Source organism: Bos indicus x Bos taurus, chromosome 9 (assembly GCF_003369695.1).
Source record: "Bos indicus x Bos taurus breed Angus x Brahman F1 hybrid chromosome 9, Bos_hybrid_MaternalHap_v2.0, whole genome shotgun sequence".
Taxonomy (NCBI): Eukaryota; Metazoa; Chordata; class Mammalia; order Artiodactyla; family Bovidae; genus Bos; species Bos indicus x Bos taurus.
The window spans coordinates 57,266,524-57,279,544 of record NC_040084.1 but is presented as its reverse complement, the minus strand read 5'-3'; positions in this window follow the sequence as shown (position 1 = coordinate 57,279,544).

Sequence of the window (13,021 nt, the reverse complement as noted above, 5' to 3'; positions counted from 1 at the left end):
GCGAAGAGTCAGACACTACTGAGCGACTTCACTTTCACTTTCACTTTCCTGCATTGGAGAAGGAAATGGCAACCCACTCCAGTGTTCTTGCCTGGAGAATCCCAGGGACGGGGGAGCCTGGTGGGCTGCCGTCTATGGGGTCGCACCGAGTTGGACATGATTGAAGCAACTTAGCAGCAGTAGCAGCAGCAGTGTAAGTCTCTTTTGTTTCACTTTGTTTGGGACCCCCAGTGCTTCCTGGACTCAGATGTCTGTTTTCTTCACCAAGTTAGAAAAGTTTTCAGCCAATATTTCTTCAAATATGTTCTCTGTCACATTCTTTCTCTTTCCTGCTTCTGGGACCCAATAATGCAAATATGAACATGTTCTATGTTGTCCCACAGGTTCTTTAAACGATCCTCATTTCTTTTGTTCCTTTTCTCTTTTAGCTATTCTGATTGGATGATTTTCACATTGGTTCTTTCTTCTGCATCATCTAATCTGCTATCAGTTCCCTCCAGTGTATTTGTCACTTGCATTATTGTATTTTTCACCTCTGGTGAACTCTTTTTTTAATAGTTTCCATCTCTTTGTTGAAGTTTTCATTGTGTTACTCCATTCTCCTCCTGAGTTTGTTATGTATCTTTGTGACCAATGCTTTGAACACTTTATCTGGACAGTTGTTCATCTCTGTTCCATTTAGTACTTTTTCTGAGGTTTTGTCTCATCCTTTTATTTAAGACCTACTTCTTTGTCTTTTTTTGCCTACCTTCTTTGTCTTCGTTTTGTCTAACTTTCTGTGTCTGCTCTGTGTATTAGGTATATCATGTATGTCTCCTGCTCTTGAAGAAGCGGCTTTGTGTAGACTGTGTCTTTTGTGGCCCAGTAGTGTGGTCTGCCTTGGTCACCAGAGCCAGGCGCTCCAAGATTGTCCCCTGTGTGAGCTGTGTATGTCCTCCTGTTCTGACCAGAGTGTGCTTGCTGGTAAAGCTGACCCCTGGTGCAGCTGGCCATAGGCCTGGTTGTGATTACTGCAGGAACTGTGGTGTGTACGGCCAGCCCCTGGATGGAACTCTCTTTGGAAGAATGCAAGTCTGGCTGAAGGCATCCACTGGGTCTTTCGGGGCAGAAAATCAAAGAGCTCCAGTGCTGGCTGAGGATTTCTGCTGGGATTGGTGTAGTGGGAGGTTGCTTTGGAGGATCTCTGTGCCAACCAAGGGCATCCACTGGGAGTGGTGAAGCAGTGGCCATGTTCAAAGGGCTCTGGTGCCAGCCAAGGAGACCCACCAGGTCTGATGAGCCTGGGGACTACTTTAGGGGATTTTGCTGCTGGCTAAGGGCTGTTGCCAGGTCTGGCAGAGAGGGCCAGGTACTTAGTGTGTTGGGTCTGCCTGTGAATGCAGAGTGGGGCAAGTGGTGCTACTAGGTTAAAGATGAAGAGTTAGAAATGGTGCCTGCTAGTACCAGGCTAGTAGAGGGTGAGCCACAAACAAACAGAAAGCTAGCACCCACTAGACTCTCCATACCTAGAAAAAGCTCCAACAGTTCTCTACCTCTCGGCCACACACTTCAAATATCAGTAAATCTTTCTGCTAGAACTGAGAGCAAGTCAGTTTTTGTGTGCACCTTTTTTTCAGAGCAAAGTCTAGGTAATATAAAGACCTCCAACACTCACAGACACAAGTCCCACTGGTTTTGAAAGCCAGATATTATGTGGCTTCATCTTCCTGATGCAATTTCCCAGGGCTGGGATGCTTGATATGGGGTTCAGAGCTCTCACTCCTCAGGGGAAACATCCAGGGTTGTGATATCCTTCCTGCCTTTAGATTGCTGCTCCAGGGGTGTGTGTCCTGGCCAGATTGCATCCCTGCCCCTCCTGCCCATCTCAGTGTGGATTCTCCTTTCTATCTTTAGTTGTGGAAAATCTTGTCTGCTAGTCTTCAGGTCATTCTCAGAGATAGTTTCTTTATGGATAGTTGCAACTTTGGTATGTCCATTGAAGAGAGTGAATCCAAAATCTTCCTTCTCTGCCATTTCTCCCACCATATTCTGAGATTTCTTCTTTGTCCTATGTGTTATTTAGTAATGTGTTTTTTGATGTATTTTGATATTTTCCAGTTACCTTTCTATTATTGTTTTCTAGTTTAATCCCATTGTGGTCTGAGAAAAGACACTATGATTTCTATTCTTTTGAATTTATTAAGGTGTGTTTTATGGCCCAGGATGTACTCTGTCTTGGTGAATATTCCATGTGAGCTTGAGAAGAATGATTATTCTTCTATAGTTGTATGAAGTACTATGTTGGTTGAGTTCATTCATGTCCTACTGATCTGCCTGCTGAATCTGTCTATGATAAAGAGTGTTGAAGTCTTCAGCTGTGCCACTGGACTCATCTATTTCTTTAGTATCTATTTTTTTTCAAATAATCTTCTTTTCACTTCTATACTTTCTAGTCACAAATTAATATGTGAGTAATGATGTATAATGATCTTCCAGTTGACATTTCTCATTCCAAATATATATGTGATAGATCAATATCCTAAAGTTTTCATTTTAACATTTCAGTCTTCTTATATTAAAATTTAAGATTTTAAAAATTAAATGTATGGATCTATTTTTATAATTTCTTTTGCATTTCACAAACATGGCAGAAGATAAAGCACTGCTTACTTTCATTTATCATACTTGTCATCTTTGATGTCACCAAATCCACTTATGGATAAAAAATGTGAAGAAAATTTCATACCAAGACAATTCTTTGGCTCATTTCACTCCACTTGGCATGAAGCACTAGTTTCTGTCACTCATTTGCATATGACTATAAAAAATAACTGGAAAGGTTTCTTTCTTCTTTTCCTTCACCTGTATCTTAAATTAGCAGATGGCTTCTCTCCTTTAATGATCCGTGTTTTTATTCTTATTTAATACTCAATACAATTTGCTTATATTCAAATAAGTTCAATATATTTAACGTTAAGAAAAATTTTACACCATCAGCAAATCCCGCAGAACTCACAAATACTGAATGTCTAAAGCAGTGTATGGTTTTGCCAAGGTTTCTCTTTTTTTCCCATCCCAAAAGTTTGGTAGTCTCCCAATCTCTTATTTAAATTCTCTTTAAAGTGGTTTTATACTTGGTTGATGTAATACCTAGTGTTCTAACTGCCATTCCATTTGCTACACAAAGGAATTGCCAAGTGAGTCTGTGTTTAAGGTCATTCCTTACGAAATGTGAGCAAAAGAGACACTCCTCTGCCTCCTTCTAGAGAAAGTGCCCAAAAGAGATGATAGTGAGCAAAATGGTTTGCGAGCAGGAAACCAAAGACCATAATCATGGTTAAGAAAAGCGTAAGGTCATCTTAAGGTTAATATATTTGCTTGTCTTCTTATTCTTTATCAGTACTAGAAATTGAATATCTTAACACCATCTCTGTGAACTATAAGCAGAATTTAAAGAAAAAGAGTCAAGAAAACAAGGAAAATTCTACCTAATAGTGGAATGTTGGCAAACAGTGGCAAGTTCTATTTTTTGCCCAGTATTAAAGTTGTTGGCTACTGCTCCAAATAGAAGTTTTGTCCATGGATATGCTTTCTTGCTGTTTACTTTATAAAATAAAATGACTAAAAAGGGCATAAACTGATTAAATGATAACATTCTAAAATAAGGAGGCTGTAGAATATAGCAGTGCAGACATGGTCCTTAAAGAAAGATTATCTGAATTTCAATCATTTCAGTTCAGTCACTCAGTCATGCACGACTCTTTGCAACCCCATGGACTGCAGCATGCCAGGCCTCCCTGTCCGTCACCAACTCCCAGAGTTTACTCAAACTCATGTCCACTGAGTCAGTGATACCATCCAACCATTTCATCCTCTGTCGTCCACTTTTCCTACCACCTTCAATCTTTCACAGCATCAGGGTCTTCTCAAATAAGTCAGCTCTTCACATCAGGTAGCCAAAGTATTGAAGTTTCAGCTTCAGCATCAGTTCTTCCAATAAATATTCAGGACTGATTTCCTTTAGGATGGTCTAGTTGCATCTCCTTGCAGTCCAAGGGACTCTCAAGAGTGTTCTCCATCAATTTTTTGGCACTCAGCTTTCTTTATTGTCCATGTCTCACATCCATACGTGACTACTGGCTTATCTACAAAAGGAAGACAACCACAGTACTTACCTCACAGAAGGTTGTAGGGATTCAATGGGTTCATACTATTGAAGTGTGCTGTACAGTGAATGGAAATATTAAGTGCTCAGTAACTCTCCACTCTCCTTTGAATGCTGCAGATAGTATGGTCAGGGGAGCAAGGAGGAGAGAATCAATAATACCGTACCTGCTACGTTGCAATATGGAGATTCTCCAGAACAAGCTCCAAGCATCGTGTTTCTTCCTGCCAATGAGGATTAAGGAAATCAAAGAGAGAGGTTGTCAACTGTCGCAGGAGAAGCTGATTCCAAGTAGGGAGTCAAAACTGACAGCCATGTGTGCTTCTGGTACCAGATAGAACATATGCTCAGCCATGTCCACTCTTAACGCCTCCTAGACTGTAGCCTGACAGGCTTCTCTGTCTATGAGATTTTACAGGCAAGAATACTGGAGTGGGTTGCCAATCCCTTCTCCAGGTGGTCTTCCCCACCCAGGGATTGAACCAAGTTTTCTACATTATAGGCAGATTCTTTACTGTCTGAACCACCAGAATATGCTAATAAAAAATATATAATTATCAACTTGTAAAGCATATTTAAAGAAAATATAAAAATAACAAAGATTTGATCCTAAAAGTTTATATGTTGGACAAGTGCAAAATAAAGAAAACTTTCTGCAGTTAAAAATAAGGACCTGAAATAGAATTGGAAAAATACGAGCACCATTAATATTATAGGTGTCATACATAGAACCATGGCCCCTAGAGATGGCCATGTCCTAGTCTCTGAAACTTGTGACTATGTTGCCTTACATAGAGAGAAAAAAACTTTGAAGATGTGGTTAAATTAAGGATATTGATATGGAGAGATTACCTTGGATTATCCATGTGAGACTGATGTAATTAATTAATTCAAGGGTCCTTATAAGAGGAGGAAGAAGGGTCAGAGTTAGGGAAGAAGTGGTAGTGATGGAAGAAGAGTAGGAGGATAAGATTTGAAGATAATATGATTGGCTTTTTTTTGTTTGTTTTTTACTTTATTGAAGTATAGTTGATTTACTGTGTTGTATTATTAATGATTTCTACTATGCCACCATTACACATGTATAAATGTATTTTCATATTCTTTTCCATTATAGTTTGTCACAGAATATTGAATATAGTTACCTGTGTGACCTTGTTGTCTATCCATCCTGCACATAATAGTTTGCCTCTGCTACGGGAGTTTGGGCTAGCAGATCCAATTGCCTTTGAGGATAAGGAAGTAGTCATGAGCCAAGGCATGCAGGATTCCCTTAGGAGTTAAAAAAGGCAAGGGAACATATCCTCCTTTAGAGCCCCACAAGGAGCATAGTCTTACTGACACCCTGGTTTTAGTCCTTCTGGCTTCTAGATCTGAGAAATAATACATTTATGTTGTTTGAATCCACCACATTTGTGGTAATTTATCACAGCTATTAATATCATAGGAAATGGACACAAATGGCCATGTGTGGATAGTAACTTGGAAATATACATTCTCACACACACACACACAGAATCTGTTAGTCTAGCATTAACTGAATCACTGAATAATGCTAGTCACCAATTCTTTTGTAGGAAATAGCAAGAAGTATCCACTGCATACTTTTGGTCATTGTTCTAAGTATTGAAGAACTTAATGTGGGTTTCGTTGATGAAGGTCACCTACCATAAAATGAAAATCTCTTCTATTCTCATCCACAAAGTGTTCTGTTCTGTTTACTTTCCCCAAGTCACTAGTTTGAAAAACCAATATTGTTATTAAGCAATACCAATAACTGTAGCTTGTGTGCAGTTCTCAAGCAGTGAACCAAGTTCCTCATTTCCTAAGTGCACATGACACTTGCAGGTCTACAGAGCTAGAATCCATGCTTGATTACTCTTTCTACTCCTAAAACCTGGCACAGATTTTGGCACTGAATGAATCTCATTCAGATTCTGTGGCACTCCTTTTCACAAGGTAATAGAAACCAAGTAAACAATGTTTCTTATATAATTTTTGGTTTGCTCATTCTGTGTGATGTTTTCTGACATTATGCCTACATGAATGGGTGTGAATGTATATGTGTATCCACTCTCTATCAGTAGAGGGTGTTTGTATTTTTTCCTTCTGCAATAGTAAAAGATTTCTTGCCTTAGGCTGATATTTCATATTTATCTGAAGCCTGACCAGAAGTATAAATGAGGCCTCTGTTCATGATCTAGGGGACAGAAAAAACAAAGCATCTGTAGACGCTCACACAGCAGCCAGAACAATAAAGTAATATCCATGCTTATGATAAATTAAGTGAGAACATGCGACGATGACGCTGATGATGATATAATAAAATTATTCTTCTCAGTTGGTTTTTTCTAAAGTGTCTTGGACAAAAGTCAAAGCCTGAATGTGACTTACAAGTGTAAAAAAATTCATGAATTAAGAAAGGATTGATTAAATCCATTAATATTCAGCTGAAATATAGTCTAATCCACACTAAACTCATAAACACAAATGCCTGGGTTATTAAAACCGCATGGTGGTAAACTATGCATGATTACTGTCTGGTAATCTAGCTGCCCCAAATAGCTTTAAAATGGAATGTAACAAATGGGATTAGCATTCTCATCTGAGCACTGAATGTCTCATTGCAAACTATAGCAGCCAAGGAAACCTCAAGGTCTCCCGGAGCTGGGAGTTGAGAGGAAGGAGACAAATCCAAAACATTTACATCTTTAGTGCATAGTTTCTCCCCTACTAAGAACTGTCCAACTGTTCTTTCATTTTCTCCATTAAAAATCCCAGTTCTGGTCACTCTATACTGTCTCCAGCAATAAGCCAATAATTAATCAAACCCCAAGGAATAAAGAAGTCCCTTTATAAGTCTGTGTCTGTAGCATAATTATCGGTCTTCCCTGTCCTGCCATTTCTCTGCAGCCCTGTGTACTCACATATGTGCAGGGACAGTAACGGCTCTCAGGAAGGAGTTGGAACAGGTTTCTGAAAAGATTCCAAGACATTCTGCCCTCCCAGACCTCTTCTAGCTCTATGGCCCTTCTTGAAATTCTGTTTTGTTCTACCTTGTATTCTTTCTCCTTATCCTTTGGAGTGAAGAATGATAAAACATTCTCTAGATGTCATGACCTCTCTGGACTGCAAAATTTTGGAGCGAAGGTTCAAAAGAAAGGAAGAATTGGGGCTGTTGTTTCTCTTTTTTATTTGAATTTATAGCAGTTTTACAGCAAGGTATTATTCAAATAGCTTGAATACAAATATATAAGCCATTAAAAATGGTGAAAATAGGAATAAAGCTTATTTTCAAAAAGATAGAATTGAAGCATAACACAAATAAGAGAAAATAAAGTTATAGTCAAAGGCAAAAAATTCTATTTTCCCATTTTAATCTGGATTGACAATTTTTTTAAATAGAGCATAATTTATTTAATCTGAACTCTGAAATGTAGGTTTTGTTGATGAAAGTTACCTACAGACCTGCAAGTCAAAGGCTATCAAAATGAATTGACCTGTACGGCAGGAAGGAGGCAGATGGCTCCGATCACATGCATCAGCCCCGACCCACACCCCCTGCTCACACATGGATGTGTCAGTGGGTTTTTACTTTTTCCTTATTTCTTCATCTAATTAGCCTACCTAAGCACAAAAGCCAAATCTCATCTTATGCAGTACTCCCAAGAGAGCTAAAACAAGAAACTTTTGCTACTATTTATGTGTTAAAATGGCTACCCAGCATATTTAGAGGAAAAGACATTCTTAAAAATTCAGTTTAAAAAATGGTTCCACCTCAGGGAGCAAGACTGATTCCTCAACATAGTTATAAGCACATGCATGTGTGATATCTAATTCACATATATTCAATACATTTAAATTTTATAGAAGAAATTAAACGCTAGGCATATACTCAGCCATCACCCCTAGCCATTCTATTTCACAAGCATATGTCCCAATCAGTGAAAACAACTTGCCACTCTGGAGATGAATCTTATGTTTAAATTACCTCTTTTTCATAAAGCATGGCTTCTACACACCACCCAACTGCTTCTTTTGATGTTCAGTGAATGAATAGTGACCAATTCTACAGTAGGACTTTTCAAAGAATTGTCTTGAAGGCAAGGTAGTTGCTAGCATAGCTCAGAAGGGTCACTGTATCTCCCCTGAGATTTCGTGGATCTGGCTGACAAGGTTCCTACACAAACTCCTTTCCTAGACTTGCCCACAGATCTCCATGTTTCCACAGAGCCACTTAAGACAATTTTTGGAACTATTAAAGAACCACTGGAAATGAGCCACAAAGTAGAGGGTGGACCAGACTGCCTGTTTGGGCTGCCCATTCCACAGTGCTGTCAAGTTTGAACAGTAGAGAAAACCCTTCTGGGTTCTCCAGGAGAGATTTCTCCAAGACACTTTGCTCACTTTACTCTGTAACTCCTCAGTTTTGCAATCTTTTCATTCCATTTGTCAGGGAAAAAAAAAGTTCTGTGGCTATGACATAATAAATTTTGTTCTGGGGGCTTCCCTGATGGCTTAGATGGTAAAGAATCTGCCTGAAATGCTGGAGACCCAGGTTATAGGTCTCATATATTTCTAAAATGCCTGCTTGGGACTTCCCTGGTGGCCCAGTGACTAAGACTCCATGCTCACAATGCACAGGGCCTGGGTTTGATCCCTGGTCCAGGAACTAGATCCCACATGCCACAACTAAGTGTTCACACGCCACAACGAAATATCAAAGCTCCCTCGTGCTGCAACTAAGACCTTGTGCAGCCAAATAAATAAATGAATATTTAAAATTTCTGCTTAAAGTCCAGATTTTAAAAAAAAGATACATAAAGCTGACTGTTGGCTCTATCGCACTATGATGGGCTGAATAAACATCTTGTCTGTGGTGGGATTTCTACAGATCAGCTGCAAAAGCCACACATAACCTAACACAGATGATTTGCCCATCAGGGGAAGAAGTTGGGATAGTAGGTGCATGGAATCCTTAGCAAGTGCCCTCATGGCCTTGTGTTGAATCACAATCCCTCATAGGACCAGCTAGGGGATGAATTTTGGCTTTACTTATTGCAAAAAGGGTCAATAGCAAAGTCTAAAGGGCTTTCAGATACATGGGCCAAGGCAGTGGCAAATGTCCTCATGGGCTAAATTGGTAGTCTGGAACAACAATATAAACTGAATGATCAGAAAAAGGCCATACAAAAGGGAAAGCCCAAGGGGTCATGTACAAGTTCTTGGCACAAAGAACCATGTGGAAGCTCAGATCAGCTCCAGAAGAGGTCATAGTGACTTGTCCTCTTGATCTCAGATATGGGCTTTCTGTGGAAAGGACATCTGGATGTATTAGTTCCAACGCTTCTAGAAAGATAAGAGTGAAAAGAGGGATGAAGAATCTAGTTGGATCCAGTCAGAGGCAACACAGGTGTTGCAAGTTAAACAATAATTCTCATCTGTAAAGGAGGAAAATAATGACCACCTATCTCACTATCTCAGAGATAGTCTGAGAACTTGATGACATGATGTCCATAAGTGCTTACCGTAAAATTTACAACATGCTTCAGTTCAGTCGCTCAGTCATGTCTGACTCTTTGCCACCCCATGAATCACAGCACGCCAGCCCTCCCTGTCCATTACCAACTCCCGGAGTTCACTCAGACTCACATCCATCGAGTCAGCGATGCCATCCAGCCATCTCATCCTCTGTTGTCCCCTTCTCCTCCTGCCCCCAATCCCTCCCAGCATCAGAGTCTTTTCCAATGAGTCAACTCTTCGCATGAGGTGGCCAAAGTACTGGAGTTTCAGCTTCAGCATCATTCCCTCCAAAGAAATCCCAGGGCTGATCTCCTTGGATGGACTGGTTGGATCTCCTTGCAGTCCAAGGGACTCTCAAGAGTCTTCTCCAACACCACAGTTCAAAAGCATCAATTATTTGGCGCTCAGCCTTCTTCACAGTCCAACTCTCACATCCATACATGACCACAGGAAAAACCATAGCCTTGACTAGTTAAATAAGCAGGGTGATAATATACAGCCTTAATGTACTCCTTTTCCTATTTGGAACCAGTCTGTTGTTTCATGTCCAGTTTTAACTGTTGCTTCCTGACCTGCATACAGATTTCTCAAGAGGCAGGTTAGGTGGTCTGGTATTCCCATCTCTTTCAGAATTTTCCACAGTTTATTGTGATCCACACAGTCAAAGGCTTTGGCATAGTCAATAAAGCAGAAATAGATGTTTTTCTGGAACTCTCTTGCTTTTTCCATGATCCAGTGGATATTAGGAATTATAAATTAACTTAAGGTGGTGTATACACTCCATGATATTGATAGCGTATAGAAATTAATCAGGTACTGAGACAAAAACTTAAGGTTCAAAGAAAATTATAGCTTATTTTAGGAGCTCAGTCTAGTAGGATCATCCCCATACTCATTAACATGATGGAGGAAAGGGCTAATAAAAATTAAGTTTTTTCTGGAACAAGAGCAGACCCTGGTAGTTAAGGACTTATTTCTCAGAATCTGTTCACAATACATTATTTTATTTTGTTGATTTTAAAATACTATTTTTGCAATAAGTTGAATAGACTATTCTAAAAGATGATTCTAAAATATGGCTGTATATTATCAGCTGAGTAACTTCTTAAAAATACCAACATCCAGGCTTCACCCCAAATCAAGCAAATCAAAATATTTGGGGTGAGACTCAGACATTAGGAGTTTTAAAACCTCCCTAGGTGATTCCAACATAGATCCTGAGTTGAGAACCTCTATACTAAGGTGAGAAAAGAGAAAACATTTTCACCAAATGCTATATAGATGTGGGATATATAGGAAATCAATGAGAAATTAAAACAATTTTCCAAAACGTCACACGAATTTGAGTTTCAAACTCTAGATGGCTCGGAAAAACAGTCGGACAAGGCTGAGGAAAGCATCACTGTCATGTGATGATATGGATATTCGGTAAGCATCTGTGCTGGACCTGTTATAATGGCAAAATGGAAGGCTGAAACGTAATTACACTTGTCTACAAATACAAGTATGACTCCAGTAATTTGAAGTTTCATTTCTATTTGAAAATCAAATCTGAATCTGCCTAAATGTCATAATGGCAATCTTTTCACTTATCTCAGGATTTCTCAACTCCAACACTATGGACATTTGGGACTAGCTAATTCTTCCTGGTTGGTAGCTGTCCTGTGCACTGTAAAATATCCAGCAGCATCTTTGGCTTCTACCAATTAGATGCCAGCGTCACAACCACCCCTAGTTCTGACAGTCAAAAATGTCTCCAAAAGTTACCCTGTGTCTCCTGGGGGCAGAATCATGCTTGTTAAGAACTTCTGTGTTAAATGAACTATCAAACACATGCAACTTCAATCAATATTTGCCTTCACTGGTTCCATTTAAAAACATTTGCTGAACTCAAAATGAGAAATAGAAAAACAAAGACTGATTTCAATTTAAACATTGTTTGCCTCAAGAAAAAAAAAAAAAGAAAGAAAGTTTAAGAAAATGTTAGAAGCAAGCTGTTCTAAGGAATGAGACTTGCAGACTGCATAAAATGCTTGGCATTGAGTCTCTTTGAAAGAAACAGTATGGGGTGTACGAGAAAGAAAAATGGCTTGGTATGTGGTATAGATCTGAATGGTTAGGGCAGAAACTAAAGAAGGCACTTCAGTCAATTCAGGTCACCTCAGACCAGCCACATGGCTCTTCAATCATGAAGGCATTCAGATGCAGATATTACAATGCAGAAATAATATCATCTTTTCAATCCTATAATTATGTCAAATTTTGGTTATATCTGCATAGATTATTGAACTCACTTCAACAAACACACAATGAGCATCTATTAAGTGCCAAGAATTATACTGCTAGGAATGCCAACATGAATACAAAATATAGCTGAACTTGAAAGACTTCCTATTATATCAGAGTAAGACCATAATTTAGACTTAAAATCTCTACCACTGTGTAATTTTAAAGCATTATTAGGTTAAATTAAATTTAAATTGTTAGGTAAAAGTTATTTAAAAGACCTGAGAATTTAATCAATCTTGTGGAAACTAGATTTAATGATGATAGCTATCTGGGAGAGAAATTCAGGCTCTGAGGGAAGGGATAGTCATTGCTGATCACCTATTTGCTACATTTGAAAGAGGAGCTCATTTTATTTCATGATAATATTGGGAAGGGATGTGATTATCTCTGTTTCAAGGAACAGAACATTGATATGGAGAAAATAAAGTAGCTGACTTAAGACCACTCAGGATTCCACCTTGCTTCTTTTTGAGTCAAAACACTTGATTATTTTTTAAGTATTATTTTGAAGTAGTTGCAAATATATGGAAGGTGGCAAAAATAAGAAGGCACATAGAATACTCAGGTACCTGGTACCCAGACTCAATTCTTGTTAAGTTTATGCCATTTGCTTTGCATGTGCTCTTTCTCTCTCTGTTCATGTAATAAACATATATTAACTTATGTTAATAACATGTATTGATTATAAATATTATACATATATTTATGTTCTATAATAATATAGTATATACTTATAAACCATTCAGGTATGACCTAAATCAAATCCCTTATGATTATACAGTGGAAGTGAGAAATAGATTTAAGGGACTAGATCTGATAGATAGAGTGCCTGATGAACTATGGATGGAGGTTTGTGACATTGTACAGGAGACAGGGATCAAGACCATCCCAATGGAAAAGAAATGCAAAAAAAGCAAAATGGCTGTCTGGGGAGGCCTTACAAATAGCTGTGAAAAGAGAAGCGAAAAGCACAGGAGAAAAGAAAAGATATAAGTATCTGAATGCAGAGTTCCAAAGAAGAGCAAGAAGAGATAAGAAAGCCTTCCTCAGCGATCAATGCAAAGA